This window comes from Balaenoptera physalus (assembly GCF_965194825.1).
Source record: "Balaenoptera physalus genome assembly, chromosome: 2".
NCBI classification, from domain to species: Eukaryota; Metazoa; Chordata; class Mammalia; order Artiodactyla; family Balaenopteridae; genus Balaenoptera; species Balaenoptera physalus.
The window spans coordinates 142884851-142907488 of record NC_138883.1 but is presented as its reverse complement, the minus strand read 5'-3'; the positions used below and the strand labels follow the sequence as shown (position 1 = coordinate 142907488).

General features: G+C 44.1%; 1 long non-coding RNA gene across 1 annotated transcript; it reads left to right on the top strand.

Moving 5' to 3' along the window:
- Positions 1–512: 512 nt before the first annotated feature.
- Positions 513–11559, top strand: LOC309654614. The gene is made up of 3 exons (XR_014260341.1): positions 513–2796; positions 5433–9673; positions 9991–11559. It is a non-coding gene; the product is annotated as an uncharacterized lncRNA (long non-coding RNA).
- Positions 11560–22638: the final 11079 nt, after the last annotated feature.

The following is a 22638-nucleotide window of genomic DNA, read 5'->3' as shown; positions in this document are numbered from 1 at the left end:
ACGGGCTTAGCTGCTCTGCGGCATGTGGGATCTTCCCAGACCAGGGCTCGAACCTGTGTGCCCTGCATTGGCAGGCAGATTCTTAACCACTGCGCCACCAGGGAAGCCCTGTGTTAATATTTTTTACACAGCGTTTCTGAAACAGGACATACAACAAGGCCTAAAAATACAAAACACCCACGGCCCTGTCACCCGGCGTTAGGAGAACAACACAAACATACTAACAGGACGGGCGGGGGGCTGCGGGACTGCGCGGCGGCCGCGGAGCGAGCGAGCGAGCGAGCGAGCGGGCGGGAGGCTGGGCGGGGTCGGTCCGGAGCGCGGGGGACGCGGGCGGCCCGGCGGCGGGCGCGCTGAGCTGGCGGGGCGGGGCGGGGGCAGTGGCCCCTCCTCCTCGGGCTGCAGGTAAGGGTGGCCGCGGGGAGCGTCCGAGGGGAACGGCTGGCCCCGGGGTCTCGGGGCCCCGGGGGGGGGACCCCCGGAGCGTCCCCCACTGCGGAACACCCCTAAACGTATTGACCCCCAGAATTTAGAGGGGAGTACCCCAGAACCCATCGTCCAGAGAAAGGGAATTCCCTCCGAGAGGGGGACAGGCCCTCGCCCGCCCCTTCGCACCAGTTGGAGAGAGCTCCCACCCGGGGAGTCTCCCTCCAGGCTGCTCGGCGGCTTCACTGGCGCCTTCACAGACTCAGGCCTCCCGAAAGAGGCCAACAGAGGATTCGCACTGCCTCTCTCTTAAGGCCGGCGTCTGTCTCAGAAGCTTAGGCCCTGCCCCGTTACTCTGAGCGAGGTGGAAGACCCACGTTCCGGAGAGGAAGTGTTCTGGGAAACCTGGGCCTGTGGGTCCCAACTGGCTCTCTGGCCTCTGTGCCCTGTTGCGCGCCAGGGTCACAGACGGTGGGATTCTAGGCACTCCGGGGCAGGTGGTGTGCGGCTGCCGCCCTCATGCAGTCAGCAAACATTCCGGCAGCTTTTTTTGTGCCATGAATTGGGCCAAGGACATGGCCGTGACCAACATCAGGCCCTTGCCTTCCTAAAGCCCAGAGTGTGTCAAGGGAGACAGCCACGTAACCCCACAAATATAAGCCGGATTTACTCTGGGGTAGCGAAGCCCGGGAGATGTGAGAGCTCAGGGGAGATGCAGCTGAATGTGAGGTTTGGGGGAGGCTCCCTTGACTCCTGAAAGCCAAGTAGGAGCTAGACAGAGAAGAGGTAGAGAAAGTGGATGTATATCCTTAGTGCCTTTTCCACCTTTCAGCCTGGCAGAGACTAAACAGACTTTCCCTCGTCTGCAGAAATAGATGTATCCCTCTGTGTTATCCCTCTTTAAATGCACTTCACGGGGTGGCAGTTGCTGCAGAGACTTTATGGTATTTGAGCTATAAAGATAATCATGGGAAAAGGAGATTGCTTGTCAGGTTTGATTTCAGAGAGATCTCCATTGGAATCCATGTCTTTCCTTGTGTTTGAATTTGTTTTCATGATTATTATCAAAGATCGTGTTCCCTTTCAGAGCTGAGAACCAGCCTTGCTCCTGGATTAACAAGATCATTCAACAAATATCACATACCTACTACCATTTACCAGACACGGTTTTAGATGGCAAGGATACACCAGTAAACACTCTTCACTGGGGTCACTGTTCTCATAGAGCAGGGAACACAGAAATAAAGAAACAAATCAAATAAATGAGATAATTTGATTAAAAAAACAAACAAACGTACTAACAGAGGTGAATCCCCCAGTGTCCCTCTCTGACTGCATCCCCTCCCCCTGCCTCGAGGCACCCACTACCTCGAGTTTGGGGTGTATCCTTCCCTTGCTCCCCACCATGGGAGCCCAGAGAGGACAGCCGTCTGTGGTGGGTCACGTTGCAGGTGGGTGAAGGGGCTGCATTGCGGCGTTGCCATCACAAATAGGAAGATAAATTATGGAAGCAACAAAACTCTCCTTTAGAGATAGAAATAGAGTAGTTTCAGAGGCAGAGACCAAAAGCTCTCTGTCACTGATACAAAAGCTCTGACACAAGGAGTGACAAGTTTAGTGAGTGGCCATGTGAGGACACAGAAGCCTATGAGGGGACAACCCACAGGGCAATGACAAAGTTAGGGAGCTTGGACCAGGACTGACCCCTCCCAGCTACTCCTGGCCAAGGGTTCCCCAATATCCAGGGGAGGAGTAGTGACCGTTTAATAGCAGAAGGAAGTGGCAGCACAGCTTGGCTTTTCAGAGGTGGTCCAGGATGATCTGGCCGCTAAATTGCGCTAAGTCCATTCTGTGCTGAGGGGTTAGTTTTTCTTATCAAGTCAATGCTCAGATGGTTCTACCCACCAGGTTCACATTTGGATCAGGAAAATAAAATGGATTGTTGGGCCGTCTTGGAGCACTTCCTAAGGGACAGATGAACGAGAGGCTGTTGGTTGACATTTAACTGTAGTTCCAAATTTGTCAACGTCTCCTTGCAATATGTCCACATCAGCCTGGAACTAGACTGGACTTGGAGGCCCGAGGGGCTGCCTGTTTTCCACGCTGTGCTGCCAGCACTCTCCCCCGCAACGCTGTCCCGTGCTGGGCACAGGCCACCTGCTTGCATTGTAGGGTCAACTGCCCAAGCTCCTACCAAGTGTAGTTTTCTTTTCAAAACTTCTTTCTCCTTTCTTTGTTCTTGATATAGGTCACATGGTATGACAGCTTGAGCTGCCATAACAAAATGCTATAGACTGGGTGCCTTAAACAACAGAAACTTCTTTCTCACAGTTCTGGAGGCTAGAAGTCCAAGATCCAGATTCCAACAAGGTAGGTTTCATTCTAAGGCCTCTTTTCTTGGCTTGTAGATGGCCACCACGTCCCTGGGTACTCACATGACCTCTTCTTTATGTGTGCATGGGAGAGGGAGGGGGAAGAGAGAGCTCTGCTGTCTCTTCTTCTTATAAGGACACCAATTCTATCAGATTAGGGCCCCACCCTATGACTTCATTTAAACTTAATTACATTTTAAAGACCCCATCTCCAAATACATACATTGGAGGTTAGGACTTCGACATATGAATTATGGGAGAGCACGATTCAGTTCATAGCACATGGACACCCAACCAACTGCTCATAATCTGATCTGCGACTCCACAGAGAGTAGAAAAAGTAAACCTTCTATAAGCATTGGAAATGTTCTGTGTCTGGGTGGTAGTTATATAAAGGGGTGTGTGTGTGTGTGTGTGTGTGTGTGTAAAAATTCTTTGATGTATATATGTAAGATTTATGTACTTTACTGTGTTATGCCTCAATAAAAACATTTTTGTTTAATGAGCACACACACAAAAAAGAGAATCCAATTAAGGCTCTGAGGCCTTTGGGAATGAAGAAGGTAGCCTCTGATGTCTTTAGGCTAAGTGACACCAAGGACTTAACCTGTAGGAAGAGAAGGAACTTAACTTTTATTGAGCATTTTGGTTAGTCAGGGTGGTTCTGGCTATAAGAAACAGAAGTTCACTCATGTGTCAAGTATAAAGTGTCTTATATGAATCCCAAAGAATCTGAAGAGCTAGGCCTCACAAGGGACAGAAACTTGGGGTATTCCCTCATTACTAGCTCTCTCTCTCTCTCTCTCTTTTGCAGTTTCTGCCTATGCCTATGTATCTGCCCCATTCCACTCTTTGGATCCATTCCCTCTCCTTTTTCCTCATGGTTCTAATATGGCTACCACAGCTGCTTAGTCAATATGAGTCTCCATCCTCAGCTTCCACCATGAACTATTCCTTCCCTTTGTGTCTCTTAGGTCAGCCTCCTGAGAAGGGCATTTGATTGGATTCCAGCACACCTCTTTAAGCCAGTCTCCAGGTGCAAGTTAAATGGCTAACCTTGGGTCCAAACATCTGGAACCAGGAAGAAGAAGGCCATAGTACAGTTCAAGGTCATTTAAGAGCTAGGTCCTGAGTTAGGATAACTTCTTTTCAAAAGAGCTATGGAGGGGCAGGCAACAAGTGATGAATATCTCAGGAATGGGTGTCTATTTAGTAGATGTTGGGATTTTCAGGATTTTTATATATTTTCTTGTAGTGTCTTTGGTTTTGGTATTGTGGTAATGCTGGTCTCAAACAATGAGCTGGGAAGTATTCCCTCTTCAATTTTCTGGAATAGTTTGTATAGAAGTGGCATTGTTTCTTCCTTAAATGTTTGGTAGAGTTCACCAGTAAAGCCATCTGGACCTGGAGTATTCTTTGTGAGAAAGTTTTTTTAGCTGCAAATTCAATTTCTTTGATAAATATAGGGCTATTCAAGTTATCTATTTCTTATTGAGTGAGCTTTAATAGTTTGAGTCTTTCACGGAAATTATCCATATCATCTAAGTTATGGAATTTATTGATATAAAGTTGTTCATAATATTCCCTTATTATCCTTTTAATAGCTATACAATCTGTAGTGATGTCCCCTCTCTCATTCTTGACATTGGTAATTTGTGTTTTCTCTATCTTTTTCCTAGTCACTCTGGCTAGAGGTTTATCAGTTTTATTCATTTTCTCAAAGAACCAGCTTTTGGTTACATTGATTTCCTCTGTTGTTCTGCTGTTTTCTATTCATTGATTTCCTCTTTGATCTTTGTTATTTCCTTACTTTGGACTTAATTTACTCATTTTTTTCTAGTTTGTTAGTGTAGAAGTTTGAGATCTGTGATGTGAGATCTTCCTTCTTTTCTAATATAAGCATTTAGTGCTATGAGAACACAGGTCCTTGATGACATTCCTGACCACCGGATCAAGTCTCATTTGAGGCCAGCCTAAATCCAGACCACCGGTTCTCAACTCTCTCAACATTAGAACCACCTGGAGGGCTTCTAAAAATACCTGTGCCTGGACCCCACCCAAGGCCAATTAAATCAAAATCTCTGGGAATGAGCTCCAGTATGACTAGTTGTCAGAACTCACCAGGTGAGTCTAAGGAGTAGCCAGGATTTTGAATCACCACACTAGGGCAGTGTTTCTCAAACTGATAAAGGCAGTTTTGGTTTTCATTTCCAGTTTTATATTTCTATTATCCGATTGACCGTAACATTTTGTAAAATACAGTGAAAATGAACCATATGGTTTCTAGAAGTTTCCCTTATAAAAAGTGGTGTTTCCATTGCCTCATAAACTCAGGTGTTCTCATTATTCTTTATCATTATCAACAATGGAAGAAAGGAAGTTTGTAGAAAGATGATGTAGGGTCAGGCCTTTCAAGATGGCTGTTCTCTTGCTCTCTGTACATCCCCTGTTGACCAGTCCCTGGTTCACCTACACCCTACTCACATGACTGTCCAATCCTCTTAATCATAGGGCTTTAATAGTAACTGCCTACGTGCTCGCCCCCACCCGCCCCAGCCGCTGGTTCCCCTGGTAACTGATGAGCCAACCTGACGTGAATTCCCCCTATAACTGGTAACGTCCTTCTCCCCATAGAGTCGCGAAGACTGCTGCTGTGTCCTGCTTGCCGTCTGCTGTACACGGTGGGGTGTCACTCCAGGATGTTGCTTCGGACATGTAAGATCCCCTGTCCAACCTATCACCGATGTCTCTGTCACTGTCTCTGGGGTCTTTCTTCAATCTTGCAGCTGGCCAATCACAAGACTTTCAGGCCTGTGGGGTGCAGCCAAACAGATGATCATGCATGTAGTTGCTTCAGCAGTGTAGTTCTGTCTCACTGTGGACCATTCAAGTCCATGCTTTGAGTAGCACTGTCTAGATCTCTTGCTTATTCGTCAATAACTTCTTTTTATTGTTTAAACTTACTTGAGTTGGGTTTTCGGTTATGAGAGGATGATTCCAACTGAAGCACCCTACCGTAGATGTATCCATCCATTCTGCAATCACTTGTTGACACATTATCCTCTCTTTCTCACTTTCTTTCCCACACAAAAGCTGCAACCATCCCAGACAAGGGCCATGGTTTGTTTGATGATGACTGTGTGATCGCTCTGTACTCTTACTGTGGCTCCCTTTACTACAGGACCTTAGCCAAGATGATACAAACTTCCTTTCCTCCATTGTTGATAACACTCAAGAAAAATGAGAACACCTAGGTTTAATAAGCAATGGAAATACCATTTTTTAAATAAAGAAAACCTCTAAAAGCTACACAACTGCAGATATGAATTTTTGCATATTTGCATTGTTCTTTTCGATGTTCGAATCATCCCATATTTGACCACAGGGAACCTCTTCAGGTCGGCTCCTGTGTCCTTTTAATCTGACCCCATGAACTTTGATACCTTCCTTGTTCATCCGTCCCAGCCCTGGAACGGCCGTTTCTCAGGAGCCCTGGTTCCTTTTAGCAGAGAATGATATTTAGAGAGTAAGATCTAGGCAAGATAGATACACTTTTTAAACACAGAAATTACATGAGTTTTCAAAAGATCTGTTTTTACCGTAACTAGTGGCCTTTTCATTAAGTCAGTTAATGACCTGAAATCATCAGGTCACTTGGGATTTAGGGTGGTTTTGGATTAAAGCAGTTTCTCAACCTCAGCACTGTTGACATTTGGGGCTGGGAAATGCTTTGTTGTGGAGACTGCCCTGAGCCTTGTAGGGTGTTTAGCAGCGTCCCTGGCCTCTACACACTAGATGGCAGTAGTACCCTCCCAGCTGTGACAACCAAAAATGTCTACAGACATTGCCAAATGCCCCTTGGGGTGGCAAAATCATCCCCCATTAAGAACCACTGGATGGCCTGTGGCTTCTGTGGAAAACATCCTGGAACAAACCAGAGAGACTCTGGCCCTGATGCAACATCCTTGACAGCTTCCTGCCTCTATTTCCCTGTGTGTCTATTGGGACAATGGCTACAGGGTAAAACAGCACATTGTGGGAAGCAATTTGACCTGCAGAGACTCATCAGCGTGAAAGTGAGGAGCAGACATTACATCATAGGCAGCACCACACCAAAGCCACATGTCGGTTTTTGCTAACTCTGCTGAGATGGTACAGCTTCTGATTGAACTGACTCAAGTCCTGAAGATTACTCAAACTCTCGTGTTCCCACCAGGCCTCTTTTTAGTGTCAGCCTTGTTTAAGAGCTTTCATTTTACTGTCACCAAGAGAAAGTCCCATTCAATTCATACCAGATGCTGAGTGAGTCGTCATGAATCAATACAACATCATCCAAAAACCACCAAAATGAATCATAAGGACAAACAGGACTTTTTCTCCCCACAAAACAGTGACTAAAATAGTGTTTTGCCCTTTTAGAAAAAAAAAAAGTTACAAGGTTAAGACGAGGCTTCAGGCCCTGCTTGTGTAACACACGTGTCTGTGGGCGTGAGGTGGTTAAATTGCATGTCCTCAGCAAGACAGTGTATGAGGCCTGCAGCTGAGCCAGACAGAGGCTGGCGAGAGGAGGTGAGACTTGGACATCAGGGGCCCTAGACTGGGAGTCCAGCGATGCCCTGAAACTGTTATGCAATCCTCCTCCATGCGAGTGGCAAGGGTATCTGAGACTCAGAGTTTAGGAATCTCTACCGTGGAGGAGGGGCTCTTGGGAACTGTGGAGGCTCTTCCAGAAAATGAGCATCCAGAATCTTCTCCCGATAGAGCCGGGGAGATCCCCAAGACTTGTTTCTCAGTCCTGCCTCTGCTCCCCGGTTGCTGGGAACAGCACTCCGATTACCTATGGAAGTCAGAAATGGTGTATGTCCTCCCTGGGGTGGGAGGGGGTGGGCCCACCTAGGCACTCTCTCCTGGCCTCTGACCCTTGAATGGAGGGAAGCAAAAGCAGAGAAGAGATGGCGGCTGACACATCCCCGTAGTGGCTGGATGAATCTTGCGGTTGGTTCCTGCTTCTGGGTTCCCAAGGCCTCCCTGGTTCCTGTCCTTTGCAGACTAGGTTCTTCCAGTTTCCCCTTTATTGTGTGAGGGACTCCCTATCCTTCCAATGGATTTCCTTTGGGACAAGGTCAGTGTCTGTTTTCGCACCTCAGCACCAAGTCATTGCTGCCAGAGACACTGAGAGCTGCGTGTCCCATTCCATACCTCACAGACTACTGCAGGAGCCCGGGAAGACGGGCTACAGAGCCCTGCTCGATGATATTCACAAGGTACAAGTCAGGTCTCCCCTCAGTAAAGGCAAAATGGGAGCAATGGAGGCCGAGAGCTCCCCGCAGTTACTGTGTCAACACTGATCAAGGAACTGAATCATCATATGATATCACTTATATGTAGAATCTAAAATATGGCACAGGGACGTCCCTGGTGGCACAGTGGTTAAGAATCCGCCTGCCAATGCAGGGGACAGGGGTTCGAACCCTGGTCTGGGAAGATCCCACATGCTGCAGAGCAACTAAGCCCATGCACCACAACTACTGAAGCCCACGCGCCTAGAACCCGTGCTCTGCAACAAGAGAAGCCACTGCAATGAGAAGCCCACACACCGCAATGAAGAGTAGCTGCCACTCACGGCAACTAGAGAAAGCCCGCGTGCAGCAACAAAGACCCAACGCAGCCAAAGATAAATAAATAAATTAATTAATTCTAAAATGCTTTAAAAAATAAAGATAAAATATGGCACAAATGAACCTATCTACAAAACAGAAACAGACTCATAGACATAGAGAACAGACTTGTGGTTGCCAAGGGGGAGGAGGGGAGGGAGAGGGTTGGACTGGGAGTTTGGGGTTGGTAGATGCAAACTGTTGCATTTAGAATGGATAAACAGCAGGGTCCTAATGTATCACACAGGGAACTATATTCAATATCCTGTGATAAACCATAATGGAAAAGAATATTTAAAAAGAATGTCTGTATATGTATAACTGAGTCACTCTGCTGTACAGCAGAGAATGGCACAACATTGTAAATCAACTTACTTCAATAAAATAAATAAATAAATAAAAATTTAAAAAATATTCGTCAAGATTTTTCTACCTAAAAAAAAAAGGAACTGAATCATCAATGTGGATCCAGTGAGGGACGCTGAAGTTGGACTAATGGACAGCTAAGCCCTACGGCACCAAAAGAAGATGGAGCTGTTAACAGAGAGCCCCTCGGTGCTACTCCAGGTTTCAGCAGTGCTCTGTGGAGGGGCCTGGGCATGCAGGCTCTGCTGTGGGACCCCTGGGTGGCCCCCAGGAATCTGTCTGGGCTGTGCCTCTGGACCCCTCCATTCTCTTACATGTTGTTTGGCAACCCTACTATGTGTGGCCTAGCTCCCCCACTCCTACAATGACTATTTCAATTCTTCATTCTTTCAAATCTCCATGGCCCTCCCATCCCCCTCACTCCCAGCAGAAGGTGAATTTCTTATGCCACAGAAAAAGTTCAGACCATCATATGGGGACCCCTTCAACTTCCCAACACCAAACCTACACCATCCTGCCCTCTAACCTGCCCCGACCTATGCACTGTAGGATGTGTAGCAACATTCCCGGCCTCTGTCCACTAGATGAACCCCGCTAGTAATCCCCCCTAGACATTATAATCAAACATGTCTCCAGACATTGCCAAATGTCCCTCGGGGTATAAAGTCACCGGTGAGAACTCTTTTTTAATTTAATTTAATTAATTAATTTATTTATTTGGCTACGCGGGTCATAGTTGTGGCACGTGGGATCTTTAGTTGCGGCATGTGGGATCTAGTTCCCTGACCAGGGATCGAACCCAGGCCCCCTGCATTGGGAGCACAGAGTCTTAACCACTGGACCATGAGGGAAGTCCCTACCGGTGAGAACTCTTTTTTTTTTTTTTTTTTTTTATAAATTTATTTATTTATTTTTGGCTGTGTTGGGTCTTCGTTTCTGTGCAAGGGCTTTCTCCAGTTGCGGCAAGCGGGGGCCACTCTTCATCGCGGTGCGCGGGCCTCTCACTGTCACGGCCTCTCCCGTTGTGGAGCACAGGCTCCAGACGCGCCAGCTCAGTAGTTGTGGCTCACGGGCCTAGCCGCTCCGCGGCATGTGGGATCTTCCCGGACCGGGGCACGAACCCGTGTCCCCTGCATTGGCAGGCGGATTCCTAACCACTGCGCCACCAGGGAAGCCCCGGTGAGAACTCTTGACCCAGACCAACCTCTGGCCGCTCTGTCTCAAACTTGTAGCCCACATCTGATCCATGGGAAGTGCACACATGGGACCAACCTTCACCTACCTCTCAAATAGAGCACTTTGTAAAAGCCCAGCCACTGACAGACAGCCAAGCCTCCCCTGTAGATTTCCTCCCCTGGCTCTAGGGACCACCCTTTGAGTTCCCTATTTGGCCCCCCTAGTTGATTTGAGAAAATAGGAAGCACCCCCCACGCCCCTTCTTTCCATGGTACAAGCCTCTCCTCCAGAAATCTCCTTTATAGTTTCTGGTCCTCTCTTGGGCTTTCCATCCATCCTCTTTATAAGCTGGAGGTGGGCGGTCAATACAATGACTCAGAACTAGTTCTCAGACATTTCCCTTCCCAGTCCTGCTTAGGTGGTCTAGCATCCCACGTTGGAATCGGGGAGTGGCTGCCTCTCTTGGCGGGGGCCTCAGCCAACTGTGAGGCAGAAAGAGCTTGTATTCACATCCGTGTGCCCCTTAGAACTGCCTTCTCTCTTCCTCTCAGGATCCTTTCTCACTTCGATTTATTCAACCTCTCGTCCTGATTGAAATTTTCCCACTGACATTTAAACATGTTTAAATCGCTCCCATTTAAATAAATAAATTAATTAAATAAAACTGCTTTGACCACAAAGCTCCTCGCAGCTACCACTCTAATTCTCTCCTCCCCTTCAAAGCCAAACTAGTGAGAAAGCTCTCTACACCCACCGTCTCCCTTTCCTCACCTCCCACTCTTTCCAGTCTGGCTTCCACCCTTATCAGTCCCCCGCAACAGCTCTCACTGACATGGTCAGCGATCTCTGCAGAGCTGAGCTGAGGCTGGAGGGCAGGATGCTGGCCTGACCCCACTCAGGACACTGGCCACGGGAGCAGCGGCAGGGGATGGTGACAGTTGGCGTTACCCAGAGTTGTGAGTGGGAACCGCAGATGATAGAATGGAACTTCTGAGCTGTATCAGAAAGAACATCTGGGCTTGAGTCCTGGGAACGTGCCCCCACCTCCTTGCCCTCATTCATTCATTGTCTTGATTGAGTACAGCTTGAGCCAGGCCCGGAGGTGGACACTTGTGTTACACTTTGAAGGACCCAGGCATGGTCTCTGCCCTCATGGAGCTACCCATCTATTTGGGGAAGTAGGAATTAGTCAAAGAGCCGTGAAAGTACCCAATGACAATCTAGATGTTTTATAGAGGAAAAGTACACAGTGTGTGATGGTGGGATCTGATCTCACTGGAAGGTCTGAAAAGAGATATTTGAGGCTGACGTCTGATTGATGGGTAGGAATTAGCTAGTCCAGGAAGAAGGAGGAAGAAGAAGGGAATAAAAGCATTGGGGGAAAGGAGTAAGGACAATGTTCCCCCCAGAGACCAGGCGTTCCAGAAGTGGAAGAGACTGGGAGGGGTTGGGGGGAGAGGGGTGAGACGTGCTGAATAGAAATTAGATTTTTTATCTCTGCCTCATAGTCTTTGTGCCGTGGCCTTCTCCTGCCTCTTTCCGAGGGACTTCGGCACCCTCGGCCCCCCCGTATGGTTAACCCCTTTTATTTCCTTTTCTCCCAGGGCTGTGTGCTTCCTGGCCTGGCTCCTGCCTGTCCCTCCTGTAACCTGAGTGGGAGTGCTCCACAGAGTTCTACCCAGGCCTTACTCTCTTCCCCACCCACTTCTTCTTTGACATCGGCTCCCACTTCCAACAGATCTCCAGTCCCAGAACTCTCTCCCAACACCCAGGTTTATAGTTCCATTTGCCCAATGGTCATCTCCACGCAGACACCCTGCCACCATCTCAAACATGGCAGATTGTAGTTAAAAAATGTAAGTCTCTGGACTTCCCTGGTGGCACAGTGGTTAAGAGTCCGCCTGCCAATGCTGCCAATGCAGGGGACAAGGGTTCGATCCCTGGTCCGGGAGGATCCCACATGCCGCCGAGCAACTAAGCCTGTGCGCCGCAACTACTGAGTCTGCACTCTAGAGCCCGCGAGCCACAACTACTGAGCCCGCATGCCACAACTATTGAAGCCTGCGTGCCAAGAGCCCGTGCTCCGCAACGAGAGAAGCCACCGCAATGAGAAGCCTGCGCACAGCAACGAAGAGTAGCCCCTGCTCCCCGCAGCTAGAGAAAGCCCGTCCGCAGCAGCGAGGACCCAACGCAGCCAAAAATAAATTAATTAAATATAATTAATTAATTAATCAATTAACAGAGCTTGAGTATTCGACCCAGATCTACAGAAACTTGGTGCAGCTGGTGAGTTGTGAATAGCCTTTCTTTATGACGATAAGGAAACTGAAGTTAAACAAAGAGCTTTGATTAGCTGATTAATCAAGTTGGAGCAAGCTCCCAGTAAAGCTAAATTTAACTGTGCCCCACTCTGTATCCCAAACTGCAGATTTCCTCTTTTATGATTTCTTCCAACTCAGTGTAATTGGATTGTCCAGTCTGGGTGATGAGTATGTGAGGGGACCGTTACACTATTCTTCTGTGTATTTTTGAAATTTTTCATAATAAAAATCTAAAAAAGAAATTATATCTCTTTCTTAAAAAAAAAAAAAAAAAACTAGTCTGTCTTAATTGGTTGGTTAGTGCTTATCTGAATGTAATCCTTAACCTCCTGGTTTGAGAGAATTGCCTGGACTCATGAACATGCTTTTTGCAGGAAATCATGTGATATGAAACATATAACTGTGCGCTGAAGTTGCAAATGACATCATCAATGAATTATTTTTCCTTGTGCTCCTTTTCTTTGTTCTTCTAACCATATGTGTATATAAATGTGTGTGTGTGTGTGCTCTCTGAGAATTTCTGAGCAAGGAGGAAGTGGTTCAGTCTGCTTGTCTCTGAGCAGCTGTTGGCTTTTAGAATAAAGAAGTGACTGCCTCGTTTCTGATTCAGATGCAGTATGATATTTGCTTTCATCCACGTCTAAATTTAAACGCCTGTCTTCTCCCTCTGTAAAACTTAATCCTCTTCCCCATAACACTGTAGAAAAAAACCTTGGCTTCACAATGGTGTTTAGGTTAAAGATGCAAGAGGAGTTTAGGTGTCGAGTGCAAGTAACATCAAGGAGAGAATGCAAACTGGCTGGAAACCTGATGCAGCTCAGAAAACTGCATATGACAAAGACACTGCACAGCCTCTACAGGTATCTAGGTTAGAACGGCAGTGCACTAGAGCCTAATCAGTTAAGGGCATCATTGATGCATCTAAGAACTTAGCCCTCCCATGTCTTCAACCATAACTTTTATTCCTTCCCACACCTTCCCCACTTCTATCTTTATTTCAGCAGAAAAAGACAATCTCTCTTGACCAAAATCTGAATCTTTCAATATTATCAATTTGTACATTTCGCTCACTTTATTTAAATTTTTATTTTGACGTAATTTCAAATGCACAGAAAACCTGTAAGAACAGTGTTAAGGAACCACCATATAGCCCTTACCCTGGTCTCACTTTTATTTTCCCTCTCATTCTCTTTATTTCTAAGTCTTGCCAATTTTATCGGTTTTATTAATCTTTTCAAAGAACCAACTTTAGGTTTTCTCTATTTTTTGTTGGCTTTCTCTTTCACTGATTTCTGCTCTTGTTTTTATTATTTCTTTTCTTCCTGTTACTTTGTTTTTTTCTTTTTTCTTTTTCTTTTTCTTTTTATTGGAGTTTAGTTGATTTACAATGTTGTGTTAGTTTCAGGTATGTAACGAAGTGAATCAGTTATACATATGCATATATCCACTCTTTTTTATGTATTTTTTTATCCACTCTTTTTTAGATTCTTTTCCCATATAGGCCATTATAGAGTACTGAGTAGAGTTTCCTGTGCCATACAGTAGGTCTGTATTAGTTATCTATTTTATACATATAGTAGTGTGTATATGTCAATCTCTTCCTGTTACTTTGGATTTAATTTGTTCTTCTTTTTCTAGCTACTTAAGGTGGAAAGTTAGATTATTGTTCAAAACTTTTCTTCTTCTGTAATATAAGCATTTAAAGCTATAAATTTCCCTCTAGACATAGCTTTACCTACAACCCACATATTTTGAGATGTTGTGCTATCATTATCTTTCAGTTTAAGATATTTTAAAATTTCCCTTATGATATTTTCTTTGACTCATGAGTTGTTTAGTAGTGTGTTATTTAATTTCCAAATACAATACTTGGGGTTTTTCTAGATTTCTTTTAGAATATACTCCATAAGATGTCAGTCCTTTAATATTTATTTATGTTATGGTCCAGCATATGGTCTATCTTGGGGAATGTTCCATGTGTCCTTGAAAAGAAACATCTGTGTTCTGCAGTTATTGGGCATAGTGTTCTAGACACAGACATGGACAGAAGGAAGACAATGTGGAGACACAGGGAAGACAGCCCTCAGAGGGAACCAACACTGCCAACACTAGGATATCACACACCCAGCCTCCAGAACTGTGAGAAAATAAATTTTGTTGTTTAAGCCACCCAATCTGAGGTACTTTGCTACGGCAGTGCTAGCAAATTAACATAGTTACTAAGTACATGTATTTAGGATTGTTAAATCTTCTTGATGGACTGACCCTTTAATCAATATGACATTTTTTCTCTCTTTATGTCTAGTAGTATGCCACATCTTGAAGCCTACTTTGTCTGATATTAACATGACCCCACCAGTTTTCTGTGTGTTCTTATTTTTGTTTATATTTCATCTTATTACCTGTATTATATATGCATAATGTATTTTTCCATCCTTTTACTTTTGCTTTATCAGTGTCCATATGCTTAAAGAGTATCTCTTAAGACAGCAGAGATTTGGGTCATTTTTATCCAATTTGATAATCTCTGCCTTTTAGTTGAAGTGTTTAGTTCATTTACATATAATGTAATTGTTTACATGATTTGGTTTAAATCTACCATCTTGCTATTTGTTTTATATTTGTCCTACCTGTTTTTTGTTCTTCTTTTTTTTTCTGTCTTTAGTTAATCAGATATTTTTAGTAGTTTATTTTATTTCCTCTATTTGCTTTTTAGCTCCACCTTTTTTTTTTTTTTTTTTAAAGTTTTAATTTTATTTATTTATTTATTTATTTATGGCTGTGTTGGGTCTTCGTTTCTGTGCGAGGGCTTTCTCTAGTTGTGGCAAGTGGGGGCCACTCTTCATCGCAGTGCACGGGCCTCTCATTATCGCAGCCTCTCTTGTTGCGGAGGACAGGCTCCAGACGCGCAGGCTCAGTAATTGTGGCTCACAGGCCTAGTTGCTCCGCGGCATGTGGGATCTTCCCAGACCAGGGCTCGAACCCGTGTGCCCTGCATTGGCAGGCAGATTCTCAACCACTGAGCCACCAGGGAAGCCCCTCCACCTTTTTGTATAATATTATCAGTTTAGCTCTAGGGGATTACAATATACATTCTTAATTCATTACATTCTGCTTATAATTAATTTATACCAATTCCCATAAAATTCATTACCTAAAAAGAGAATAATTCTATTACCTTCCCTGTCCTTGTGCTATTATAGTCATATATTTTACTTTCACATGTTTTAAACCCTATAATAAATTATTATTATTATTGCTTTAAATAGTTGTCTTTTAAAGGAATTATAAGAAAAAATCATCTTTTATTGTTACCCATGTATGATGCTTTTCATTCCTACTTGTAGATCCAAGTTTCTATCTGATATCCTTGCCCTTTAGCCTGACGAACAACCTTTAGTACTTGTAGTACAAGTCTGCTAAGGATGAATACTCTCAGTTTTTGCTTATCTGCAAATGTCTATATTTTATGTCATGGCTTCCAGGAGGAACTGTGGGGAACCAACAAGAAAAGATGCACAAGTCCTTAGTATGTTGGTATGTCAGTCAAAGAAAAGCATTGTTTTCTCTTTCTGGTGAGATGATGAGTGAGAAAATTATAGTTATTATGAATGGCCAATAGTTCAGGAGACACTGGGTTTTTAAAAACCTGTTTGGATGGGCAAAATATCTTTGTTTTGGGGTTGCAGATCTTTTACTGAATAGGAAGTTAAAACAGAGACCCAGGACCATTCCATAGGAATCAGGAAGGACAGTCACAACCAACAGCCCCTGTGACTGCTCCTCCCAAAGCACAAATGGCTGCAGAGAGCATTTCCCAGGCAGTTCCTGTATCTTTGTCAGGAGCAAAGCTGTAAGAACCATTACTCTGCCTCTACACTCCCCTTCCTGCCTAGCTGAAGCAGAATTCTTCTTGCAGTAATGAATTCAAAGCCTTTTAGCAACGTTTCCGTGACTTTTTTTGCTGGTAAACTTTGATGTGTATCCCTGCCTTACATGGCAGCATGGTTTATCAGGGATGGTTGCTTTCTTAAGTTGGGTTCCTAAAAGCACATGTTGAAACAGGAATCATGTGCAAATGATTTATTAAGGAAGTGCTCCAGGGAAAAATAAGGAAAGGAATGGGGAAAAGAAGTATAAAAAGGTAAGAAGCCAGGAAGAGTATGATGTTGGCCAAGCCCCAACCTCAGCCTGATCCAGAGGGGAGTTCTGAAGGGTAAATTACACCTTGTAGTTCATCCCTCCTTAAACAAGGGACCTGGGCTTCCATACTCCTGAACCAGTCAGCAGCCACAGATCCAGGGAGGAGGGGCACACAGACTCCCAGGCAATTCCAGTTCCCTTTGCGTGCTGGTGTGCAAAGTAGCCCCAGCAGCCCAAGGGAGAGCCTCTGAACAAAGTCACAGTTATAAACCACTGGAAACCCAGGGCACAGAAGCTGGAGGATGACAAAACGGAAATGGCGAAAGGGATTGTGTTATTGTGATTTATAATGAGAAATATATATTTGGTCTTTGTCCCTGACCCTGGCATAGAGCTCCTAAAATCCTTGGGATTTCCTATGTGATGAAAGCAATAAAGGTGTCTTCTAAAGATATGTTAATGGGACTTCCCTGGAGGCGCAGTGGTTAAGAATCCACCTGCCAATGCAGGGGACACGGGTTCGAGCCCTGGTCTGGGAAGATCCCACATGCCTCAGAGCAACTAAGTCCGTGCGCCATAGCTAATGAGCCTGTGCTCTAGAGCCCACGAGCCACAACTATTGAAGCCCACGTGCCTAGAGCCTGTGATCTGCAACAAAAATAAGCCACCACAATGAGAAGCCCACGCGCCACAACGAAGAGTAGCCCCCGCTCTCCCCAACTAGAGAAAGCCCATGCACAGCAATGAAAACCCAACGCAGCCAAAAATAAATAAATAAATAAATTTATAAAAAATAATAGTAAAAAAATAAAGTTATGTTAATAAGGTGACTTGGGAAGCTGCTGGGTCACCTAAGGATGTGCTGGTTGCCAGGGGAACAAACCATGTCATTAGAGGGTTGGAACTTTCAGTCCCACACCCTGACCGCCAAGGAGGGTAGAGGGACTGGAGATTGAGTTCAATCACCAGTCGTTAATAATTTAATCAATCATGCCTAGGTAATGAAGCCTCCATAAAACCCCCAAAGTACAGGGTTTGGAGAGCGTCTGGGTTGGTTGAACATCTTGAAATTCGGAGAGAGAGGTGCTCAGAGAGGGCATGGAAGCTCTGCACCCTTCCCACATATTTTGCCCTGTGCATCTCTTCTATCTGGCTGTTCCTGAGTTATACCCTTTTATAATAAACTGGTAATCTACTAAGTAAAATGTTTCTGTGTTCTGTGAGCTGCTCTAACAAATTAATGACATCCAAGGAGGGGGTCATAGGAACCGCCAATCTATCACGGTTGGGCAGAAACCCAGGTGACAACCTGAAATTGTGATTGGCATCTGGGGTGGGGAGCAGTCTTGTAAGATTAAACCTTAACCTGTGGTTATCTATGTCCAGGTAGGTAGTATCAAAATTGAGTTGAATTATAGGACACACAGCTGGTGTGGGAGAATTTCTTGTTGTGTGGGGAAAAAAAACATAAGAATTTGAATCCGAATCAGAGGGATCAAAGGGGATATAGGTGAACCATCAACAGCATTTGCTTTGGTAGGACAGTTATGAAGGGAAGGCCTTGACATACTTAAAAAAAAGTGCTTTGTACTACTTTAGTAGAATGTCAGTTAATACACGATTTCTTTTAAGTCAGTGCCTCTGGGAGCATAGTGGGAAATTTCATGGGCCAACCTATTAATATTTCAAGATGAGAAAGCCTTGTCTCTTACACTTGCAAGAACTAAGGGCAAGATCTAGGCCATTTGATTCATGTTTCTGCATATATCTTGGCCAACTTAGTTTTCAAAATTCTATTTTGTCATTTTACCCCCTTGATGAATCTACAGTGAAAGTCAACAGTGAAATTCTTGCTGTTTCTGAGAGACTTCCAGTTTGACCTATAAAGTGTGTGTCCCATTATATTAAAGTGTAGCGATATTTCAAATCTGAGTGTGAAAACTTTTCACAGCTCTTTGATGATGGTAGTATATTATATTTTGCATTTGGTGATATTTCTATATATCTTGTGAACATACATTTCTATTTATGTGATCAGTATTTCTTCATCTGGATGAAATTAAACAAAATAATCCTGTTGTGGATTGTGCCCTCCCATTATATGCTTAGAAAGTGGTCGGTATGACAGTACTATGACCCACAATGGAACATGTTGGAACACATCGATAACTTTTATCGGACTTCCTTTATCATACCCAGCTTAATTCACATGAGCCATCCCACCCATCATGTGAGTAAAGTGAAGAAGATCCTTGGGCGCCCTCAAGTGGCCGTCTGGGGAATACCTAAGGTAATCTGGCTGAAGACCATTTGGCCAGTACAGATTTCCCCCTAAATTTGGGGCCTGGTTTTGGAGCAGAGCAACATGCAAGAAGGTTAAAGTTGTCAGAGGAGCCTAGTTGATGGGTGAGGAAAATAAAGCCATGGCCTGGGAAGAGAGAAAATGATTGTAGTAGCCAAAGCATTTTTAGCTGTAGTATCTCATAAGGCTTCTTTAGAAGATAGTTATAAGACATGAAAAGTCATTAATCTAAAGACATTTGGAGACTTATTTCACTTCACTGTTTTCCAGTTGGCCATAAATATGAACAACCCAAAAGTCATCTGGAACCAATAAAAATATTGGCAGATCTATTTGAAGGGTATGTGTTTTGAAGAAAGCAATCAACTCATCACCTATGCAGATGTCAGACACCAAAGAGGAATATTACTTTACCTCACAAACACTGAAACCAATGAACAGGTCCATCTGTGTAAAAGATGACAGTAAGATGTCTGAGACCAATACAGGTTCAGTCAAGTGGCGAGGAACCCCATCAGTTGAAAACCCAATGTATCAGTCAGGGTTTTGGCAGAAAAGAGATGGCACACTCAAAAGGGGACATTTCATATTGAATCACTATGTTGTGTACCAGGAGCTAACACAGTGTTGTAGGCCAATTATATTTCAAAAACAAACAAACTCATAGAAAAAGGGATCAGATTTGTGGTTACGAGAGGCAAGGTGTGGGGGGAGGGAAAATGAAGGCAGTCAAAAGGTCCAAACTTTCAGTTAAAAGATAAATAAGTACTAGGGATGTAATGTACAACACAAGAAATATAATGAACACTGCTGTATGTTATCTATGAAAGTTGTTAAGGGAGTAAATTCTATGTGTTCTCATCACAGGGGAAAAAATTTTTTTTAATTTCTTTAATTTTGTACCTATATGAGAGGATGGACGTTCCCTAAACTTATTGTGCTAATCACTTCATGATGTATGTAAATCAAACCACTATCCTGTACACTTTAAAGTTACACAGTGCCATATGTCAATTATATCTCAATGAAACTGGAAGGGAAAAAAGAGGGGACATTTCAGAGAGGTTAATGGAGGGATTATTTACAAAAGTATGGGCAGGGTTCATGGAACTAACTGGCAACAGAGGAAAGCTACCCCCATGCTTGAGAGGGCAAAGGGAAGGAGTGGCTATTAGAACCTCAGAAATATGGCCTTGGTAAAAGGATGCAGCCACTATTGAACCATGACCTGGCTCTCTACTCCCACCCTTTGATCTACTGCTGATGCATGTCATTGACCAAATCCAACCTCCTGGTTCACAGAGAGGTGTGGAGAATGAATCTGGAGGGCGAAATGGAAAAAAATCTAGTACACAACTTCAATTTGTCTTTAAAAAATTAAGAGTATTTTATTTAACAAGATATCCTGAGGTGGGGCAGCTCCATGGTTGGTGTATTCAGAGATGTCATGGAGGACCCAAAGTCCCTCCGTCTTTCTCATCTGCCCTCCTCAGGCTAGATTCTGTCACAGTCACAAGAAGTTGGCTGCAGCTCCAGGAGCCACACTCAGGCCCAATGTGATCAGCAAAAGAGAAAGACTCTATGGGGGGGTCTATTTTGGGGAGCGAGGAATCTTTTCTCAGAAGCTTCCCCAGGAGATTTTTCCCCATGCCTCACTGGCAGAACTGTATCCATACTGGACCAATCTCAGCTCAGGGGAATGGTACCTAGTTAATCAAGATTTGCCCCTGAACCAGGGACAGCGTCAGCTTCTAGGGAAGGAGAGATGTGTATAGACATCTGCAAGAAATCAAGATTCTGTTAACAAAAAGAGTTGGAGAAAGGTTGTATGAAGGCAAACAAGGGTGTGTGCAAAAACGGGAAGACAGATAAGAGGTTTTTAGTATGTTGGAGTTGAAAGTGAAGATGCTGGGTTTACCTGGGGACAATGTGTAAGGGTAATATGACCATCCAAGATGAGTAAAATTTAATACTAATATACTTGGACTGTAGATAGGAATTGTATTTTGGCTTTTAGAAAGAGTGCTATACCTGAAGAGGAGCAGCCCGCTCCCCATTCAGAGGGCAGCCAAGACAAAAACAGAAGAAGGCTCTAATGAGATAGATGTCCTAGCCACAGAACACAGGCTGGAGGCACATCTGGTGCTACCAACTGCAAAGAGAATTATAATAGGCAATGGGGAGTTGTCTCCATTAGTCTTTGTACAGCAAAGGTAAATATTGCTTTTTAATGGCAAAAAAGAGTGACGTGCTTACTAGAAGCAAAGGTACCTAATGTTGGGGCTGACAGGACTTGTTTAAGGGAAGAAAAATCCTTTTAGATTTTAAGACCTAGATAATCATTTAATGGGGTTAGCTTGAATTAGATGCAGTAGAGGTTTTATATTTGAAGTATAATTTAATATTTACTGTCGGCAAAAGCCAGACATGTCCAAGAAGGTATGCATTTGTGAGATTGTGGTGAGCCCAGGTCCCTTGAGGAAACCTACTTCCATAGAAGAAAATGAGTATCTCTTTTTTACTGATTTGTCATGTCCAACTAATGGGCTTGCGACAGGCATAATTGTAATTTATTTTAGAGGCTTTGTGGGCCTTGAGGGCACACGAAGAAAGGGAGATTAAGAAATCTCATTTGGGCCTTTTAGTGAGGAGGCCAACAGAAGGCTGTTAATATATTGGATGAGAACAGTTTCCAGGAAATGTTATGTTATTTAAATCACTTTTAAGAATTAGTACAGGAGTTCTGGGCTGAAAATGCGGATTACACATGCACATCTAGATTCATTCCCTCTAAAACACCTACTAAAACCATAGTAAAGTGATTTTTTAAAAACTAAAATAAATCTACAAAAATGAGAGAACAGAGGAGACAGCACTAACAAAATTTTGGAAGCCAGACAGCAGAAGAGGAATGTTGACTTTTAGCAGATCCAAGAAGAGACATTTCCTGAGCCAGTAGTGGGCAAAAGTGAAAACCATCCCAATTTATACCACAGAATCTTAAAAAGGCACAACCACTGACAGAACCAGGTATCTCTGGAGTTGGGAGTAAAGGAGTGTATAAAATAATGAGGATTGGGCAAAAGCAGTTTGAAAAATCCCTAGATCCCCTTACCCGCTGCGTACTTTTGGGCTTCATTTCCCATTACTTTACTCATTATGGCCATATTTTCTTTTAATTCTTTGAACACATATTCTTTTAGATTTTTGAACATATTTATAATAATTTCCATAAAGTCTTTGCTAAATCCAACATCTGGACCATCTTGAGGTCAGTTTCTATTGACTCTTGACACTTTGTTGTGGTTGTCTTTACTATGGGTTACATTTCCTTGTTGTTGTTGTTGTTGTTGTTTTTACATATGTAGGAATTTTAGATTGTTTAATGGACATTGTGGATGATACATTGTAGAGGCTCTAGATTCTGTTATCTGCTTGACTTCTGGTATCTATTTTACCCTCAACTCTGTAGCAGCCTCTCTGTGGAAAGCCTTGGGTGGTCTTCCCCTATACATGTGCATCCCGGCCCTGAGCCAAAGATTCACAAGGAGACCTCCCACATAGATTTTTGCCTCCCACACATGCAGCTGCATCCTCTCCAGTGCCATGACCTGTAGATTGCAGCTGCTTCAGCAGCCCTGAGCTCTGATCTCTGCCTCTTCCACGCAGCAAGTCAGCCCTACTCTGCTAGAACTCCAGCTTGCTGTGCTATGGTTGGAAAACTGTTCCCCGGCAGAAAGCCAAAATAATTTGGGGCACATCTCATGAGTTCCCCTTCTCTCAAGGATCACTGTCATGTACTGCCTATTATCCAATGCCTGAGAATGGTTGCTCACATTTTTTTGTCCAGTTTTATGGTTGTTTATGGCAAGAAG